The sequence below is a fragment of the Miscanthus floridulus genome, chromosome 17, assembly GCF_019320115.1.
Source record: "Miscanthus floridulus cultivar M001 chromosome 17, ASM1932011v1, whole genome shotgun sequence".
Taxonomy (NCBI): Eukaryota; Viridiplantae; Streptophyta; class Magnoliopsida; order Poales; family Poaceae; genus Miscanthus; species Miscanthus floridulus.
Window position 1 is genome coordinate 44,459,432 of NC_089596.1, and position 20,684 is coordinate 44,480,115.

Consider the following 20,684-nt stretch of genomic DNA (forward strand, 5'->3'; position numbering starts at 1 on the left):
TGTTCACGTATATGTTGCTGGAGAGTACTAGTTAGATTGGCCTGAACGTGCTTTGTTTGGGTTAGAGTCGGACTTTGCGTTAGCCAAAGCCTGACGCGTCAGGTCAAACAAGTTGAGTCCGTCATATCCAACCAGCTCAGTTGTAGGTTAAGGCCCCATCTGTATCCAACGAGCTTAGTTGTACGTAGAGCAAGGGAACACTACGTCCGCCGCCAGGGCTATGTTCCTGCATCGCGCTCGCGCCGCCGCCCAGGATCCACTTCGACGATCTGGTGCGCTTTGGGACACGTCCACCGCGTTCCGGTAGGCTCGTTCTGGGGACGCGGAACGCCACGGCGACCCGCGTTTCGTGTGACTCTGGTATGTGCGTGCATCTTCTGTTTAATTATTATTAGGTAATTGAATTTTGGTGATTGATTATACGTAACTCCCGTAGATATATTATTAGATAAGAAATATTTGTCTAGGGCTTAGGAAAAAAAAACTGAGAAAATTAGAAGATCAATTTATCTGGTTATCCGCCACTGAATACCAGTATATTTTTTTATTTCTCAGTTTCTCTACTCAATTTATATTGAATACTGTATTTCAATTTGATTGAAAAATAAAAACTAAAATTAGAAATATGGATGCAAGATGCGAATACACTACTTCAATTTAGTTTTATGTGTACCGTAGCATGTTCTTAGCAATTTCAGTTCAATTACCAAATCAATTAGAAATTTTACGTTAGTCTTATTTGTTTTTGTGTGTGATTTTCAGGCGTTCGAAACAGTATGTCACATCAGGGTATGAATTTTACCTTATTACCGAATTGGTAAATGGATTTACCGAATTGTGTATGAATTTTTTTTATGATGCATACCCTGACCTAAAATCCTAGATTCGCCACTGCTTTGTTTCCAATATGTAGCATGTTCTTATTTATCTTTGTGTGTGTTTGTCAGGTGTTCAAATCAATGTCACACCAAGGTAGAAGTTGGATGCGGCTGGATAAGGCATCTGCAGAGTGGCAACAAGGATTAACAGATTATCTTAATAGCACCTTTGGAGGCAGCTCTAAAGGAGGAACGACACCATGTCCATGTTCAACATGTCGTTCCATGTCATTTAGAAAACGGTTGGATGTTCAGAATCATTTCCTTCGGAAAGGTTTTGATGAAAGCTTCATCCGAGAGCAGGAAAGTATATGTGAAGGTTCAGCTATTGATGATGATGATGATGTTGATGATAGGGCTGGTACCACAGAATTGTTACATTCTTTGATCAGGGGTACTATACGTGGAGAAATCGATGAGGAACAGCCAAATGAGATGGCAAAGAAGTTCTTTAAATTGCTACAAGAGGCCAAGAAGGAGTTGTTTCCAGGCTGCACAGAAGCTACCCAGGTGTCTTTCATTGTCAAAATGTTTCAGATGAAGTGCATGTTTGGTTATAGTAATGCTTGCATGGAGTACGTACTTGGGCTATTCTTACTTATTCTTCCTAAAGGACACTGCCTCCCATATAGTATGGAGAAGATCAAAAAGGTTGTTAGAGATCTTGGTCTAAATTATGAAAAGATAGATGCATGATATAATGATTGTGTGTTATTTAGAGGGAAAGAATATGAGGGCCTGGATAATTGCCCAAAATGTGGTGAGACAAGGTGGAAGCAGTCTAAAGAGGTACAGGTTGTTGGCAGTAGTTGTGGCTCAAAAAAGCGTGTTCCACGTAAAATCCTACGGTACTTCCCACTGATTCCACGGCTCCAAATGATATATATGTCAGAGACTAGAGCATCATATATGCGTTGGCATAAGGAAGAATTGGTGGTTGATGGAAAAATGCGACATCCTGCGGACTCCAAAGCATGGAAACATGTGGATGCAACCTATGAATGGTTTGCAGAGGATCCTCGTAATGTCAGGCTTGGTCTGGCATCTGATGGATTCAATCCATTTGGTATGTTGAATGTGTCATACAGTTGTTGGCCTGTGATTTTAATTCCTTACAATCTTCCGCCATGGTTGTGTTTGAAACAGTCGTATTGGATGTTATCGATGATGATCCCAGGAGCGAGATCGCCTAGTGTTAGCATTGATGTGTACTTTCAGCCTCTAATTGATGAGCTCAAAGTTCTCTGGGAAGAGGGTGTCAAAGCCTGGGATGCAAAGGAGAGGAAGGATTTTGATTTGCATGCAATTCTACTGTGGACAGTCAATGACTTTCCAGCATATGCGATGCTTTCTGGATGGAGTACGAAAGGCAAGTTTGCATGTCCATACTGCCATATGGAAACAGAATACTTATGGTTGAAGCATGGGAAGAAGCACTGCTACATGGGGCATCGTCACTTTTTGCCTATGGACCACAAGTGGCGCAAAAACAAGGTCAGTTTCAACAACAAGACAGAATATAGGGAGGCTCCACAACCACTGACTGGAGAATAGGTGTTGCAACACTATGATAATTTTGACCAAGTCACATTCGGCCCTGAATCAAGAAAAAGGAAGCAACGTGACGAAGAAAAGAGATGGCACAACTGGAGGAAGAAGAGTATTTTCTTCCAGCTTCCGTACTGGAAAAAATTGCTTATTAGGCACAACTTGGATGTGATGCATATCGAGAAAAATATATGTGAGAGCATATTGGGCACTTTGCTAGACATAGAAGGTAAAAGTAAGGATAATGAGGAAGCTCGGCTTGACATGCAGCATCTCGGGATAAAGATGGATTAGCATCCAGAGCATGAGAATGGTAAGTTCACCTTACCACCTGCTTTGTACAAATTAGAGAAAGATGACAAGAAACTTTTATGCAAATTTTTACATGAAGTTAAGTTGCCTGATGGGTACGCGTCCAATATTCGAAGATGTGTGGATGAAAATCGGTGTCAGCTGTCTGGTCTGAAAACTCATGATTATCATATTATATTCCAGAAACTTTTACCATTAGTACTACGCAACATTCTGCCTCAAGAAGTTGTTGTCCCATTGATTGACTTGAGTAGGTTCTTCAGTTCGCTTTGTTCAAAGGAGCTGGATGAAAAGGAGCTTGCTAACATGAGTGCTTCGATTAGGGAGACTCTATGTCGGCTTGAGATGATATTCCCACCTACTTTTTTTGACATCATGGTACATTTGCCAGTTCATCTAGCTGAAGAGGCTTCACTTGGTGGACCTGTATGCTATAGATAGATGTATCCCGTGGAGAGATATCTGCGTACAGTAAAAGGTTATGTGAGGAACAAAGCACATCCTGAAGGCTCAATAGCGGAGGGATATATCACAGAAGAGTGCATGACATTTTGTTCTTTGTTCTTCAAAGACATGCCAACTCGCCCAGAGCGTCATGTAAGCGCCGCAGCGCCTGAACCACCATCTGGTTTGAGCGTTTTTGGTGACCTTGACTACAGTAGGAAAGGCTATAGTTTCGAGGTCTTGGACGAATCCGAGATGCTAAGAATAAGGCACTACATACTCACAAATACCGAGGAGTGTGCTACTTTGCCTGAGTGAGTTAAATTTAACATTTCAGCATGCTATTTTTTTGTTCACATGATATATTACTAATTCTTTGCATTTTGTTTGGTCTGCCCACTACAGTGCACATAAGGCTTCACTAAAGGAATATAATCCCCATAATATTGAGAGAAGACACAAGCAGCAATTTGTTGGTTGGTTTGAGGACAAAGTGAGTCACCAGAATTTTTTTTGTTCATATTATGATGCACGTAATGAAAGCATCTTATTAATTTTTGTTAAATGGAAGTACAGACCAAACAAGAATATGACCAAGGAAAAGCTAGTGAGGAGATGTACAACCTTTCTCAAGGACCAGATGATCGTGCTCGTGTATTCAATAGATGTTTCATCAATGGCTTCCTATTTCGGACGGTGTCGGCAGAGATGAGCTTGAGCACACAAAACAATGGTGTCCTTGTCAAGGGTGATGAAAGTACGGGTAATATGGACTGGTATGGAGTTATTAAGAAAATTATCTCTCTACAATTCACTGGTGGAAAGGAAGTGATGATGTTTTAGTGTGATTGGTTCGATGTCCCCGCTCCAACAAAGAACAAAGGTAAAGGGTACAACAAAGATCAATATGAAATTATAGATATTGATACTACCCGTCTCAGATATTCAGATGATCCCTATATTCTGGCGACATAAGCAGAGCAGGTGTTTTATGTCAAACACACAAAGAAATCAAATTGGTGTAGCGTTGTTCGAATCAAACCAAGAAACCTTTTCTCCATGCGGGAATCAGCTAGTGTTGAAGAGGAAGCAGAAATTGATGTTGACTCATTGCTTGTTGGGGTGGAGGACATGACTGTTAGAAGCGATCAGGGGACTTGATGAATTGGCGACGAACAGACATGGAAGGGGAAGCAATTGATACTTCTGTTATTCAGAAAGCAATTGCTCAGTCTGTACCAGAACCAAATGATGAAGATTTTAGTGATGAGGGTAAAGATGATGTAGACGCATATATTAACGATGGAGTTGTCGCACCAGCCATTGCGACAGATGACGAAGCTAATGATGATTTTTTTCGTTTAAGTACTCACAATTTTCTTGAATGACGTTTGGATGTTCTTAGCGGATCAATAGCATGCTTATGTTAAAACGTGCGTTTGTGTGTGTGTGTGAGCAGCAACTAGCAGGTTCACAGAAAACTTGAACATTCATGCAGATTTGGAGGTAGGAAGAAATTGATGTGCATAATTGGATGCGTTAGCTTGCAGTATCTGTCAGAGTTCTCCCGGCGGAGAACGTCTCCGGCGAGCTGTGGTTTAACTAACAGTATCTGCATTTGTCGCATCAGAACGTAGGCCAGTGCAGTGCATCGCTCCTAAAAATTCAGCTCAATTCTTCATTCATAATATACAACCGGTAATCCTGAATTGTTACCGTCCAGGTTTCATGGAGATGATGACGATCCAGGTTGCCCGCGCCGACGAAGCCCACGCGGACCGCGTCCCAATTCATGATGCGGTTGGGAACGTGGATCGAATTGACGGGCTAGTGCCGTATCCAGCAAGGAGGAGGTAAGGGGAAGGGACTGGAGGGATAGTTACCATCTTCTGGCGAGACTTGGGACTTGGGAGTCACCGAATCTCTTCTTCTTGCAGCGGCGGCGGCGGCTGGGATCCCACTGGACGAAGGAAATGTAGAGACGGCGGCGCGGCAGGAAGGGAGAGGACTATATATACCAGGAAATTTTGTTCCCGCGCCTTTTTTTTATTCGAGGGTTCATGTTCTCGCGCCTATTCTTATTCGAGTTCTGGTGCCTTTTACTCGCGCACCCTGTCGGTGCCACGGCCCTCAGGAGACAGGACGTTACTTTTGACATGGTATATATCCAAAAAAAACTAACACGCTAGTTAAATACATTACGTTCAAAGGTTGCAAACAAAAAAGATTTAGTACATCTTTATAGATCATACATGCATCAATTAGATCTAGAAAAAATCTATATCTTATTTATCATACCGTACAAAATAAAAAATTAAATTAATATATATTTCACTTATTACATCCTATATTTATGATATTAAATAAGTATTAACATTACTATGGATTTTTTGTTCGTCATGGATTATTGTCTATCTCCTATAACCAGCCCAAATCCAAACCACAATGACAAAAAGGAACATCACAAATTTATGCCAAATCATCACTGCATTTACATGCATCACAACTCATAAGATACACCAATCGTATAAACAATCATTGATTCATTCATGTATTAGCATGTCCACAACAGTCACATTGAACATCAAAGTACAAATTGACCTAGCTCATAACCATTTGGTTTGAGGACAGTCATTTAAATCTAAGCTCTAATAACAACTAAGTTTGCACATAAAGATTTCATCTCTAGTGTGTCTAAATAAACAAACATATGAGAACTTCAATTGGCTTGCTGTCGAGAAGGTGCTACTTGAAAATCAATATGAATATGGGATAAGTCAGTTTTGAGCAAGGATTCTAAAAAAATGCCATCTATTTTAAAGAAGATTTGAAACCAGTACTCTAAAACATAAGAGCACTTCCATTGGATTGCTAGGTAGAGATAGAAGTACTCTATTCCCATTATATTACTACATCAAACAAAAACATTTTGATTAGCAAACCATGTAAGAGATATGTCAGTGTCAATTTAGAACAGCACATAGATATAAACAAGACCCAACCTAGTGCTACAACTATGTCAGTGTCAGTCAATCAGGCTGAACTGCACACAACGAGCAGAACAAAACATGGTAATTTCGATAGAACTTACAATCCTATAGAATGACATCAAAACTTAATTATATAATATAATAACAAATTATATTATATAAGTATATAAAAGTATATTTTATGCATATGAATTATATAATATAATAACAAATTAATAGTATATTAATTGTGTGTGCATGATTATTATTAAGGCAAAACACTGGCTATTTACTTACTCTTAGACGCAACTTTTAAAAGTTGAGTGCAAATGTTTAAAAAAACTATATTATACATTACTAGTCATATGAATTGAAATTAATATAATAGCTCTAATTAAGTGATGTCATCATTATATAAAAAATAATTAAATTTTCTTTATATGTTATCATGAATATTACAATCAATACTATTAGTCATTACTTTAAAATAGTTTGAATTGGTACTTTAATCTAGTACTATATTCTTCACAGATACGGATGATATTGGATATGCATCCATTTTCTGTAGTATTGATCTGGAACCAGATAATAAACACATAATGGAAATCGATTCGGACTTTCCTTAAAATTATTCTAGAAATACGTAGACACTCTTGGATTTATTTTGCAACCAAGCTAATTTGATACGTATGATATTATAAAAAATGATATGTACATGTCACAAGCTACTAATCTTGATACGTATATTCTTGGATTTATCTTATAATTTGCCAATCTAGAGCGTGACATCGATTGAAAAAAAGAGCTGCAAAGGAAAAAAGAGGGATTGCAGAATTTGGCCCATCGTGTCACAAGCTACTAAACACAGGAACCATATTAGCTTCCCTCCTAAAACTATGACTGAAAATATTTCCCACCAAATTTTCCCTACTACAAATCCATCTGCCACGGAAAGTCAAAATTCAGAAACGCTAGGTTGCTGGCAGTTGCCTATCACGTATTTCACGTCCATATCCAATCGTCGAGTAGGAAAATCAAAACTGAATTCCCTCCATTATTTCCTCCAACAGATCCATTTTCTCCGCACGCAAATCGATCGGAGGCTCCCAGGCCACCGCCGGCTCGCTTGCCCAGTCCGCCTCGTCCTGGCTGCAGTGTTTTCTGCCGAGCTTGGCCCTTCACCATCGGAGGGAAGGCTCATCACGGTGCCGAGCAATGGAGAAGACCGCACGCGCGCTGTCGTCGTCTACTACCGGTAGGTTGCCGCCGCCGCCGCCTCCGCGGAGGCCGTGTACCAGGAGGTCGCCGTCGCCGCCGCCTACCAGGAGGTCGCCATCTACTCCGTCCAAGAGGTTGCCGTCTCCTCCCTCCATGAGCTCGCCATCTCCTCCGTCCAGCAGGAGGTTCTCCACGCGGTCCAGCCCTGAAGGTGTCATAGACACACCTCATCGTCGACAAGATGGACCCGAGAAGCAAAAAGATGACCAACCCAAGTACCTATCGATATGCAGTTTATGTGCTGGTTGGAGAATTTCCGTCAATTAATTGGTTGGTCAATTAATTAATTAATTGAACTCTGTTTAAAAAAATTCAATTATTCGTCATTATTTTCAAGAAATTGTGGTGGCTGAGTTGATGATTTAAAAATCTTTGTAGTTTTAAGCTTTCAATTATAATTGGTTGGATGTGATACAACTGGGGTATGCTTGTGTTTCCTGGGAAGAGATAGGATAAGTGCACACATGATGTTATAACACTACTGTTTCTATTGAAAGAACAATTTAGATATTGGGTAAATTTGAAAATTGAGGTACTGACCATACATAAATTGACCATATTGCAGTGAATAATTTTATATGGTTTGTTCCCAAAATTGTTAGGAATTTGCCATATTGCAGTCATTAATTGATTTTACAATCATAAGATAAATTTGTTGAATGAAGTTAAAATATTTTGTAGAAAAACACACGAGAAAACGGGAGATAGATGGAAAGTATTTATTGATTTCTCGGGGGGACCCAAGGACCAGCAACGTGCCATATTAGACATTGACCGTGCTAGAATTACCTTTGCCAACTTATTAAAGTACAAAGTTAAGTTGGGTTATTCTGTGAGGGACTTCATGTACTATATGAAGAGATGTGGCAACGATAGAGCTTTGCTGCAGCGTATAGATTACGAAGAAGATGCATTGACAATGATAGAAGTTTGTACAGAAGAGAAGACAATTAGGATAGCAGTTTCAACAACTCAGGTAGATCAGGAAGGAGAATATTCAATCACACCGATTAAGCAACGTAGTACACATGAGGAAGTTAGTGGAAAAGGAATTCAGGATGAAGACATTGATGCGTACAAGGTGTGGCTCAATAAGCTGCCACAGGATGAAAACAACCCACGTACTAATGTACTAGAAAAATACATCTCAATGATTTTTAGTTACTGATCTAAAACTAACACTATATATATAACATCTATATATGCATCTCGCAGAATTTAAGGATGACACCCGGCTAAATACTGTTGCAACATATAAAGAATGGTTGAGGAGGGAAGGGCTTCTTCAAGATATATGTAATCTGATTTTGTTTTATCTTGGCATTAGTGGAAGCATTAATATATATATATATATATATATATATATATATATATATTTCCAACTCCATTGTAACCATGTACTTTCACTTTTTTGTATGTGCAGACGCATATTTAGATGATGAAACCATTGAAGAAGACGGAAGTGGCGACAATAGCGCAACACCAATGCAGTTTCCAGCTCATGCTCGTAGGCCAAAGGCCTCTCAGAAAGGTATGCAATGGTTCAGAGTGTTCATACATTACTATAACATAAAAATGCTGGTTTATAATGTTAACATACGTTCCATTTTATAACATCAATTTTACAGTAGGGGTTGGCGATAAGAGAAAGATTGGGCGTGGAACCTTGAAAGGTTTATCGGTCGAAGCTAAGAGATTTAAACTTGGCACTAAGAAACTTAGTATAGATTTCTCATCCACGAAAGGCGGTCCTATAGGAGATAACTATCGCGGGTTTGTTGATGAAATAGTTCAGTTTACAAGAAAAAGGACTCCACTTATTGGAGTAAAAAAGTGGGGAGATGTCAAGCAGATTGTTAAAGATAAAATAGCACGAGATATAATGGTATGTTATAGTCTTGCTCCCGCATATGATAAATTAATTCTTTGTAATATCTTATTTGTTCACAATTTGTTGGTATCCCTTTTCTACAGGTTAGGTGGAACATTGAGAACAATGATGATGAGAAGGCTAGGATATGGAAGATTGCAAAGTATCATTACAAAGGATGGCGAGCTCAATTGAGTGCCACATACAAGGCATACAACAGTTATCATGAAAGAATGAGACATAAGCTAGATGATTTGGACATTGTGGAGTGGCACTACTTGGTGTTGTATTTTGGAAGTGACAAATTCCAGGTTCCAAGCCTTTGACATATATGTGTTTATTGTTTGTATTTTTGTAGTGCAACTAACATATCTGTGTTTATATTAGCGAATAAGCACCACAAACTCTAGCAATTCGTAGCATCGACAGACAATACATCTTACAGGATCAAAACCTTTTTCACAAGTTAGTTATGAGCAGGTAATGATATGGAACCTAATCTTCTTCTTTTATTTTTTACCTAAACAGTAACAATGTTCAATTTTCACATCTTAGAGAAACCTGGAGACTGGTGAAGAGCCAGATGGTTTGACATTTTGGAGGAGTACACGCACCAAGGAGGGCCGATGGTCTTCTGATGCTTCTAAGGAAATATATGTAAGTGCTACTTTGTTCATTAGTACTTAGTGATGTTGCAATTAAATATAACATAATTATTATATTGATTGTTGTACATGCCCTGATTGGGTGATAAAAGGTCATCATCTCCTTGTCCTTGTGTTGGGTTTGGCAATCCTATCTTTACTTTCTTATTTATGCTATTTTCAGCTGTGCTACCTGTTCTTTTTGGTATAGCAAGTTTGGATGAGCCAAATGCTTCCAAACTTTTTCTGTGGTCTCCTGATAGCATATGGTAGCTACTGTAATTTTTGTAAAATTTTCTATGCAAGTCTTGTATATGGTCTTTTATGCATCCTTGTATCTATTTAAATTTAGAAAAGCATCAAATAATTTTATTTTATGATGGCCATCATATTTTCTGGTGTCCATGAGTTATGTATGTTGCCATGATATGGTTGGTATGGTCCAAATGTAAGTTTGGAACATCGTTAATTCTTTAAGTGAGATGTTGGTCCCATCTGGACAGATCTAGGGACTTAGAGAAGTTCACCTTGATAAGTTGGTTTCCTGGGAAACTTGTGAATACCAAAGTCGAAGATAATTGTCATATCTAGCTGCTGTTCAAATTTGAGGTCATTTGGCCTAGTGGTTTGAAAGTTACAGCTGTTTGAAGTTACCTCCCAATTTTTGGGTGCTCTCTGTTACAGCAGAGTAGTTTCTGTAATTCTGCTATTTCGAAGTACTTAAGTTCTGAATCATGCTTTGATGTATGAAGATGAAATCTTGAGAATTTTATAAGATTTCCAGAATGTCCTCTTACAAGTCATTTGGACTTGTATATCTCCAGATATGATTTATTTTCTGTACATCTGTTGCATGCCCAGATTTCTGGGAACTTGCTGGAAAGCAAGTTGCTTATGTTAGATGCTTTATGTAGTTAATTATGTTCTTTAAAGTGATTTTAATAGAGCTGGGCTACTTGGTAAACGAGTGTCCAGTGATGTATGTTCTCATAACATGTTTTATTCATTTATCTCCAATGTCATACATATCTCTGAAATGCTAGAGTTCAACTGTCCATTGCTTTTTACCTCTCAACATGCTTTGCTAGGAATCATATTTGCATGATTAACATGGACTTGGATTTTTTGAGGAAGTAATCAGTACATGAATCTAACTGATACAGTTTGATTTCCAAAGTATCTATTTTACCTAATTCTTATTATACTTGAACTGGAACTGCTTTTGCTACTTGCTAAAGTTGAAAACACTAATTGTGTTCTTAAATTTAGGAAAGTGCCTTCTCTAAAATTGCAGAGAGAATTGAGTTGGAAGCTTCTATGATTTCAAAAGAACAAGAAAGGCACATTCTTCATGAAACCTACAAGGAAACCACTGGATGCAGGAGTAGGAAAGGTCCTGCACATGGATACTTGGCAAAGTATCCGACCCGAAGCCAACTTATGAATGAACGAATTGAAGAGCAAGCTCGTGCATATGCATTAGCAGCAGCAGCCCAACAGAAGAATAGTGAGATGCAAGCTGAGGTAGAGAAGTTAAAAGAAAAGCTTACCGTTCAAGCCGCTGAGAGGGAGAGCGACAACGAAAAAATTCAGCAGCTGCAACATCAACTGGAGAGTACAAGTAGCAAGATTAGAGAAGAACTAAGGCAAGAGTTTTTTTCACTAATCAAACAACACAATCAAGCACCGCCTTTGGTAATAATACTACTTCTTAATTGTTACCAACATCATTGATTTTAGTAAAGCTTGATTGCTAATGTTTCTCCTTATAACTCCAATACAAGAATGTTGCACCAACCACAACAGCCCCTCAGCCTGCAGAAAATATGGTTAGTGGAAATGAAGGTGCAGATTTAGCACATGTATTATTTTTTGATAAATGCAAACTGCGATGTAATGGATACCTACATTTAATCTGACATAATGTGTGAATCTTTTTTTAAAATATGAAGGCTGGTACAGAATCTGCCCTGCCCACACATAATGAACCTGCTATTGTTCTGACTCCCATCCAAGGATCAGAACATGTGCAACAGGTAATATACTTCAAAATTATCACCTGCAGTTGAACAAATTCTTAGAATTGCTAAGTGGTGATTGCTCCTTCAAATCTTCTGGTTTTTACAGACTGTACCAGACAGTGTATTATTGAGCAAACAGAAGAGTATCCAACCTAGTCGCCTCACTCGCAGCGCCAACAGATCACTTTTCCCAAATAATAAAGATAGTAATGAGACAGTGACATTTATTACATCACAAACACTGAGGAATACTGCTGCAAATAAAAAGCTACAATGTAGAAAGAAAGGAAGAAAGGTATGAGCAATCAGGTGTCATTTTAAGTTGTTGTCCAGATTATTAACATGAACTTTGTTCACTTATACATATATGTTTGTTCACTTAACATGAGCAATCAGGAGTTCATGCCTTATGTGTTTATAGTTCGGCTTCGGTATCCATTCTATTTGTTAAACCCAAAAATATTGTTGTCTATCATGTGTTGTCTATGTTTGATTCCAACTGTGTGATCAACTATATATATTACTAATGCATGTCATTTTGACTTTTTCAGGAAGATCAACCTTGAGGGAGTCTTGGCAAGCTGAAATGAATCAAATATTGTGCAACGAGAAAGATGTCATGTTGATCTGTGCTAAGAGACATGCATTTTTGTTTATGATTGCCTATTTGTAGCATAAGTTAGTGGTTTGTAATGCAGTTCAACTTTGCAATTACCTATTTGGAAATAGGAAGGCATTTGACTTCCTTACATTGTACAAACTATTGAATGCTTATGATCCAAGCTATTAATACGATTGCCTTTTTGTACCATTGAATTTTGTAATTTTATGAATTTCTATGCAATGAATTTGATGCAATAATTGGTTGCCCTTCAAATCTCATGTCGATGCAATAGTTTGTATTGCATCCAAGCTCATGTCAATGTGATAGTTTGTATTGCATCTAACCTCATGTCGATGCAATAGTTCGAATTGCATCGAACATAACATCGATGCAATAGTTCCTATTGCAACGAACCAAAATGATGATGCAATAGAACCTATTGCATCGAATCAAAATGGTGATGCAATAGATTATATAGCATCGAACCTAATATGGATGCAATATAGTTTATTGCATCGAACGATAGCCGTTGCAATAGATGTATTGCATCAACATGATTTGGATGCAATAAGCTATTGCATCTCTCAATTTTGATGCAAGAGACAACGGATGGACGATGCAATAGCTGCTTCTCGCATCAACCACAAGTAACCGATGCGAAAGGCTATTGCATCAAGACCACTTGCATCGGCTGGCATCAAACAAGAAATTGATGCGAAACCGAACTATTGCATCTATTTTAGACCTATAACATCAAAAATTGACCGGTGCAACAGGGTCAAAATTTAGTAGTGTTGTTGAGGTGCACTCGGATGTCCTAGTCGACCTCCTGGTCGGGTTGGTGGTGATGTTCAACGCGGTTGCCCCTAGCTCCGCCCTGGAGGGGTTGCCTATCGTCGCGGCGCTGGTCGGTGAAGCGACTTGTGCGGCGATCGGATCTTGTGGCGACTGATCGGTGAATTGAGGTTGTGGAGTAAGAAGGTCTCTGATCTTGGCGGATCTCATTGACCTGGCAATGCACCGCTTTAAGCATTGCAGCGACCTTGGTGAGCTTCGGTGTCTGCGGGAGCCAGGCGAGCTCATTGGCGGCCATGGCTAGGTTCGCACTTGGAGTCTTGTAGATGTCGTGGCCGTCAATGCAGAGAAACTCGTCGTCGAGGTTGCGCTAGAGTGGCCTTCCTTGCTAGTCAAGCTGTTGCTCAATCATCGCAAGGGTCATCTCGTTTGCTCGACATTGTGCACGGTTGACATACCGGTTCTCACGCGCGACGTGTTCCTCCTTGGTTTCACTGTTTTGAGGGGGGCTATCGACGCTGACGTTGAAGATTGCATCGCCACGGAACGGAGTGGGAAGAAGTAGCTCGGTGGTCGTTTTGGCGATGGTCTCCGTAGAGCCTTGGGACTCGGAGTCTAGATTCTCCTCTGGGATGGTCTGGAGGGGCGCTCCGGAGCGTCGGCCGACGTGGAGCATGTTGACGGATGACAGAGGCTAATCAGTGATTTGGTCGGTGGGAGGATGGATATCTCCAACCTGGTCGGCGAATCTGCCCCTTAGGGCATCTTGGTAAGCGGCGGCGGCGTTGGTGAACCCAAAGGGTAGGGCTGTAGCCCCTGGAGTTTTCTGAGCAGCCTCCGATAGATCTGGATCGGAGGGTGGTTGGCGCTAAACTAGAGTGTCTAGAGCTGATTCGGTGATGGAGAGGCAATCGACGAGCTTCAGACCAACCCAATCGATAGATGCGATCAGATCATCATTGTTGATCTGCCTCCTCTGGTAGCGAGGAAGTATGCGGTGAGTTGTCGATGAAGGCGACCCCGGAGGTGGTTCCGAGATCAGATCTACAGTCACAGGCGTGAGGGTGATCAGCGTAGAATCGATGTGCACTGGCTCGAGGAGCTCTCCAACTCCATTAGCGTTGATGATCCATGATATCGATCCGACCGTGAAGATCTGGTCGGGTTGAGGGAGGGAAGAAGAGCCTACGGAAAAAAGCCATCTTGTTCAACAAGGAAACAACACGCAAGCCCCTACCTAGCGCGTCAACTGTCGACAGAATATCGTCGGCAGTCCTCTGAGGGGTTTCCCACGAAGGTAGATTGATCGGTAGAGAAGCGTGTGATCAAGAACAAGAAGACAACAGAGACACACAAATTAGACAGGTTCAGGCCATCAGTATGACATAATACCCTACTCCTGTGGTTTGCTGGTTTGTATTAGCTATCGTATGATATTGCGTGAGTTTGGAGGGGGTCCCTGCCCGCCTTATATAGTCCAGGGGGTAGGGTTACAAGTCAGTTAGATCTGAGAGATAACCAGAAAGTAATAACATATTACAGGAATCTTGGGATCATATGTATCCTAACAGATCTCGTAGTATCTTCAGGATATCTTCCCGGTGTCTTGCGGGAGGCACCGAGCAGAGTCGTGCCCTGCAAGGCTTCGTCTTGTGGGCTGGACTGCCCCTGGGGGCATAGCCCATGTGGTCTGCCATGGGTATCTGGAGTTGTACCCCCCACAGAGAGGGAGGTTGGCCCTTACCAATGGAAGAGCCCGAGGGTGGCTGGGTGGCCGCCGGTGCCAGGGCGGCGACTGGTAGCCTAGGGGAGATGGGTGATCGGGAGGGCTAGGGGAGCAGAGCGCCTCCATCCCCCAAGAACCGGCGATAGATCCTGCTTGGCCCACACCAGCGTCATCATCGTCGGGATCTGACGCAGGGGAGGAAGCCGCCAGTGGAAGGGTGGCCACCGCAGCTGGTGCCCAGGGGATCGACACGGGCAGCGGCGGTGGCGGCGCATCTGCACCCGCGGGCGTCCGGGGAGTGGGAGGATGGTAGGATGAGGCGGATCTAGGGTGGGGGGAGAGGGGTGGCGAGGTAGAGGCGGCGCCGACGTCGGCGTCGACCGGCGGCGTCGGTGGTGGCGGTGGGGAGGAGGCTAGGGGCCGGGTCCCAGCCGAGCCTGCGCCTGGCTGGTTGGAGGGGGTGCGCTAGGGGGAGGTGGGATAGGTTGCAGGAGGGGGAGGAGAGGGGGTGGCAGGGGAGGGGGAGCCGGGCGGCGGCGCTGGTGAGGCGGCCGACGCCGGTGGTGGCGGCGGCGCGGGAGATCCCGCTAGGGGCTAGGGGCTAGGGTTGGGCTCTCATGACTCCCCTGTCCGACACTCATGACAACAGATCCATCGCCATCTATATATGATATAACTCAAATAGATCTGTGCATCTAGAACTATTATATCTAATTTTGTCCATAACTAGCAAACATACATGTGCATCGTAACAGCACATACGACTTGTTATAGTCACCTCAATGTTTTGCAACCCAAAAATTTCTTCGCCAATCGTGTCATCCGTTCCAACGATCAGTTCATAAAGACACAGTTGTGTTGGCCGTACTCAGTACTCACTAGTGGCGGAGGGAAGGGGGGCAGCACCCCACGATACATCTCCTTAATTAGTTATTAAGGCTCCAATTAGCTAGCTAATGATGCTATTTATACTTAATTTTTTTACTAATAACATCTTATATAGGTAAAAATCAGTCTTTCTTTTTTTTGTTATCTCTTTTGTTTTTTTACTGTTGTCTATCAAATATCTAGTTCATCCTCACGTCTATCATATATCTATTTCATCCTCACAGTACATCACTAGTACACAGGTGGGATTCAATCACTGTTGAGAACAGACTTTAGTCTCGGTTTTCCAACAGGGACTACGGATCCAGGACTAAAGGCGGGATTCAATCCCGGTTGAGAACGAGCTTTAGTCTCGGTTTTTCAACAGGGACTACGGATCCGGGACAAAAGGCCAGGATCTTTAGTCCCGAATCATGCAACCGGAACTAAAGCCCATCCTCGCAACTAAAAAGAAGTTTAAATCCTAGAGACTTCTGCTTGCAGTGCATGAGATTCGAACACAAGACCTCTTGCATTGCAAGTAGCTTGCTTACCAACTCAAATGCACACTACATGTGACAACATCCTGAACGCTCAACTTTTGAATTCATCCATGGGGTACCTTTAGTCCCGGGTGAGAGATCTTTAATCCCGGTTGGTGACACCAACAATGACGAAAAGATCACCCTTACACCACCAACCGGGACTAAAGGTTGGAGAACACCAACCGGGACTAAAGGATTTAGTCCCCGTTGGTGTTACGAACTGCGATAAAAGGGCCATCGGTGCCTGTGAAATTTAGACCCAGGACTAATTAATGCTCATAATAGTCTTGAACCCAAACACAACCGAGACTAAATATGTGAATCGAAAGTCCTTTATCTACTAGAGCATTCTCTAATTAACTTGTTAAATGTAATTACTGCTTTCTTGTTTGCTCTCCTTCTGAATCGATCTCCAATAGCATTTATATTATTTTGGAATTAGTCTTCATGTTATCTTTGTTCATGTTAATACCGTGATTTCTTTTTTCTAGCCTAAGAATTAGATTGACCATTGATCCGGTGAATGCTAGAGACCGGCTGATTAGTTTTGTTTATTTTTCTTCGAAATATCCAGTGTTCTTTTTTTTAGTTTTAAGGTTTCTTTTATATTGTAACACAAACCACCGCCGCTCAGCGACCCTGGCAGCCGCGCTGGCTGGTTAGGGAATTGCAGAGATTTTTTATCTGTAGAATTGTCTGGGCTCCTAAAAATTACTCTGGCTCCGCTACTATGTAAACTCTAGGTCTCTAGCCATATATGTATTTTCTAATGCATGATCGCTACTGTTGTGAACAGCCCCGCTATGTCCAAATTCTTGCCCTGCCCCTATTACTCACCATGTTTATCGGGAGTTTATATTTAAGGAAGGGGTTTGCTTTTCCGTGATATTCTCTAGTCATAGCACACTTTTTACAACCTACTATCGTTTCCCTCTGACAGTTTCACCCCAATGAAACACTTCTATACAGTAATAGGGTTCTCACACACGCCTGTCTCTGGCTAAAACAAGAACAAAAACACACGTAAAGAGGTTTCTCTCTCGTGAGACCACACAAAAAAAACAACAGAGATTTTCAAAGATGAACTACTCCATTAAAATAAACATGCTTACAAATTTTCGTTTCGAGAGACCCCGAACACATGAACTATAAGAGCAGACGTACCTCACTACAGGGGAGGCAGTGCTCCTGCTCGGGACTACAGAGATACAAGTTGGAGCGGGAAACTAGGACTACAACACTCTCACTCACACTCGTGCTGTGCTCCTGGACTCATGCTTCCTCCTCTGTTACTACTCCTTCGTTGATGTCGCCTTTTATACTAGTATCGAGGGGTTTATTGTTGTACACCTAGGCAACAGCTGTCATGCTTAGCAACACCACCACTTGGCAGGGCTCGCATGCGCTCTAAACATCATGTCCTGCATGCTGCGTGCACCGCATATACTTAATATTGCGCTTTCCTTGTATCTTGTGTATGTTTGAGGAACGCCTTTCCTCATGGCTTGTAATTGAGGTCCTTGTGTACTTTATTTGTCTTTCCTTGTGGATCGTAATCAAGGCACTAGAATCTGCAGGTGTCATGATTGCATGGATATTTTGTATTACACGCGTTAAGCCTCTCACATAGCGATTAGGTTTAATGTAGTGCACTTTGCACCGCATCAGCAAGCGCCGCATAGTTGCTGACAGTATATATTTTTTTCAGAGCACCTCTCATATGAACACACGGTCGGTGCATAATATGTATAGATTTATTTATTTATTTCGAATAATTTTTTGATGTGGCTTAGGGGGGTCTTCCCCGTCCGCACAATTGATAGCATTCGGTATCAATTCCACAGTGTAGGGCAGGTCCGCCATGCCCGAAAATTGATATATAAAAGTATTGTTCTATAGCTTACTATTGAATAACTTATTCTATAGTCACTTTGAGTTACCATAACTACTATACTAATTTATGAGATTACTGTAACTCCTTCTTTCTAAGTGATTTACTATAATATTTTGGTAAATATCATTATGAGTTATAGTAACACATGTATCATAAATATGTATTATTTTTATCATAAATTAGTACAAATATTCTCGCAAATCAAGGTAGCTAATCTGTGGCCGGTCGTAGAATAACTTATTTTATGCCACCTCGATTTACAATAGTCTTTGTACTAATATATGATAGTGAATACATATTTGCGATACATGTGTTACTATAACTGAAGGTGATATTTACCATAATAATATTTAACATAATGTTATACTAAATAACTTAAAAGGAGTTATAGTAATATTGTAAATTAGTATAGTCATTTTCGTAACTTAAAGTGACCATAGAATAAGTTATTCTATGTCCAACTATGAAACAATAGGAAATATTTTCCCTATATATATCAATAATATTCATTGGCTCTTCTAGGATTTGTCAATATCCATTTTAGTATAAGATATTTAGTAGCGAATTGTACTGCCTTAGTCTTCATAATTATTCAGCGATTCACTACCTAAGAAATCTAGCTGCCATGTCTCATAACATGACAATAATTCTCAATATTCTCTTCTTTGTTGCGAGTTTTGCCAAAATTTGGTTGTATTAATCTTCCAGTTCTCCTTGACACGATACCATAATTACAGTTATCTTTTCATAGGAGGATTTTTATTACTTTATTCTAATACATCATATAATATTTGGGGTCAAATTTGATATTTCCTTCTATTTCATTAGCTTCATTAAATATTCTCCGGTTATCATGATTTATTTTTTTGGAGAACCATTCTTCATGTTCTTAAGATAAATCTGAGGGCCATGTGCTCAGAAACCCAAAGATGACCTTGGTAATACAAATATGGGTTGCGGACCTTATTGGCTGTGTAAATCTTGGCAGATTTGAATAAAATATAATTTTATATCTTCCTTGTATATATGAGAGCCTTTTACATGCTTCTTTGATAGCTTTTCCAAGATCAGTGTTGGATTTCTTCCGATGTTCCATAAATAGTATGGTATCCATGATCAATGATGGTCTGTAGGGAGATATTTTGGGTATTGTTCCTTTGTATTATTCTGAAATATTTTAAGTTTATATCAGCTTTTAGTATCAGATATGGGTGGTGAGGCTTGATGACCAGCCATCTAGGTGGAGTGGAAGAATATGAGTATTGATGGCTATTCCTTGATGTCTCTTATTTCCTTTATAAAGATTCATCAAATAATTTTGGATATCCTGGTGGAATATTTCTTGCTGACTTTCTGCATTTTTTCCAATATGAGATCAATGATATCTTGCGTGAAACATACTAATATTTGTTCCATCTTAAAGCTTATTCTACCCATTGTTTCCAACAAAAATTTTACTGATTCTCCTGGAAATGTTTCTAAATATGTTATCATATCTTCTACCTTAGTGCCTAGATTGTATTGGTTCTGTATATATTTTTGGACTATTAAGCCATTACATATGTTAATTATATTTGGCCAATCTATATGGTCATGAGCTGCTAAGTTTAATATAGCCCCATCACTCTTAGAATTTTGGAATTATACAACCTTTTCAAAACCCCATGTTTTAGTACCCATATATTTATATTGTTCTGGGATATATGTAGGTTGGAATTCATCTTTTCAGGAGGCCATTTTCCTGCTAGTTTTGTAGATCTTTTTCTTTGTCCTTCACTTTCTACTGATGGCACACCATAATGCCCTCTCCTTCTTTTGTTATTTCCTACATCCATTTCAATAGTTTCCATTACATTTTCTAGATTATGCAAGCTTTCGTCATCTAGTGAGTTTATAAAGTCACTACGTTGCTTAGAATCATTATAGTTGTCCTCATGAAAAAATATTTTCTTTTTGAGTTTGCAGAAAGGAGCGGGTGCAATGGACTTTGTATCTATGGTGGCATGGGCAAGGATTTAACTGTGCAATTCTTTAGTGGTAGGCACGTCGTATCTGTGGTGGCATGGGCAAGGATTTAACTATGCAATTCTTTATTGGTATGTGACGTGCCCAATGACAGTGCGACACCTGTGGTGAAGGATTTAACCGTGCAATTCTTTAATATCAGATATGGGTGGTGAGGCTTGATGACCAACTTGTTTTTTTAGGTCAACTACGGGGGATCAAACCCGATCTCCACCTAATTTTCATTTCCACAGTGGCAAACCGGTGGGTGGAAGAGTGCAAAGC

General features: G+C 40.5%; 1 long non-coding RNA gene and 1 pseudogene across 1 annotated transcript; both read left to right on the forward strand.

The window, feature by feature from the left end:
* The first annotated feature begins 2,765 nt into the window (after positions 1–2,765).
* Positions 2,766–4,578, forward strand: LOC136519106 (uncharacterized). Its single transcript, XR_010774692.1, has 3 exons — positions 2,766–3,496; positions 3,588–3,675; positions 3,759–4,578. It is a non-coding gene; the product is annotated as an uncharacterized lncRNA (long non-coding RNA).
* A 2,653-nt stretch (positions 4,579–7,231) lies between these two features.
* LOC136515592 (uncharacterized) overlaps positions 7,232–20,684 on the forward strand; it is a 43,897-nt pseudogene continuing 30,444 nt past the window's right edge.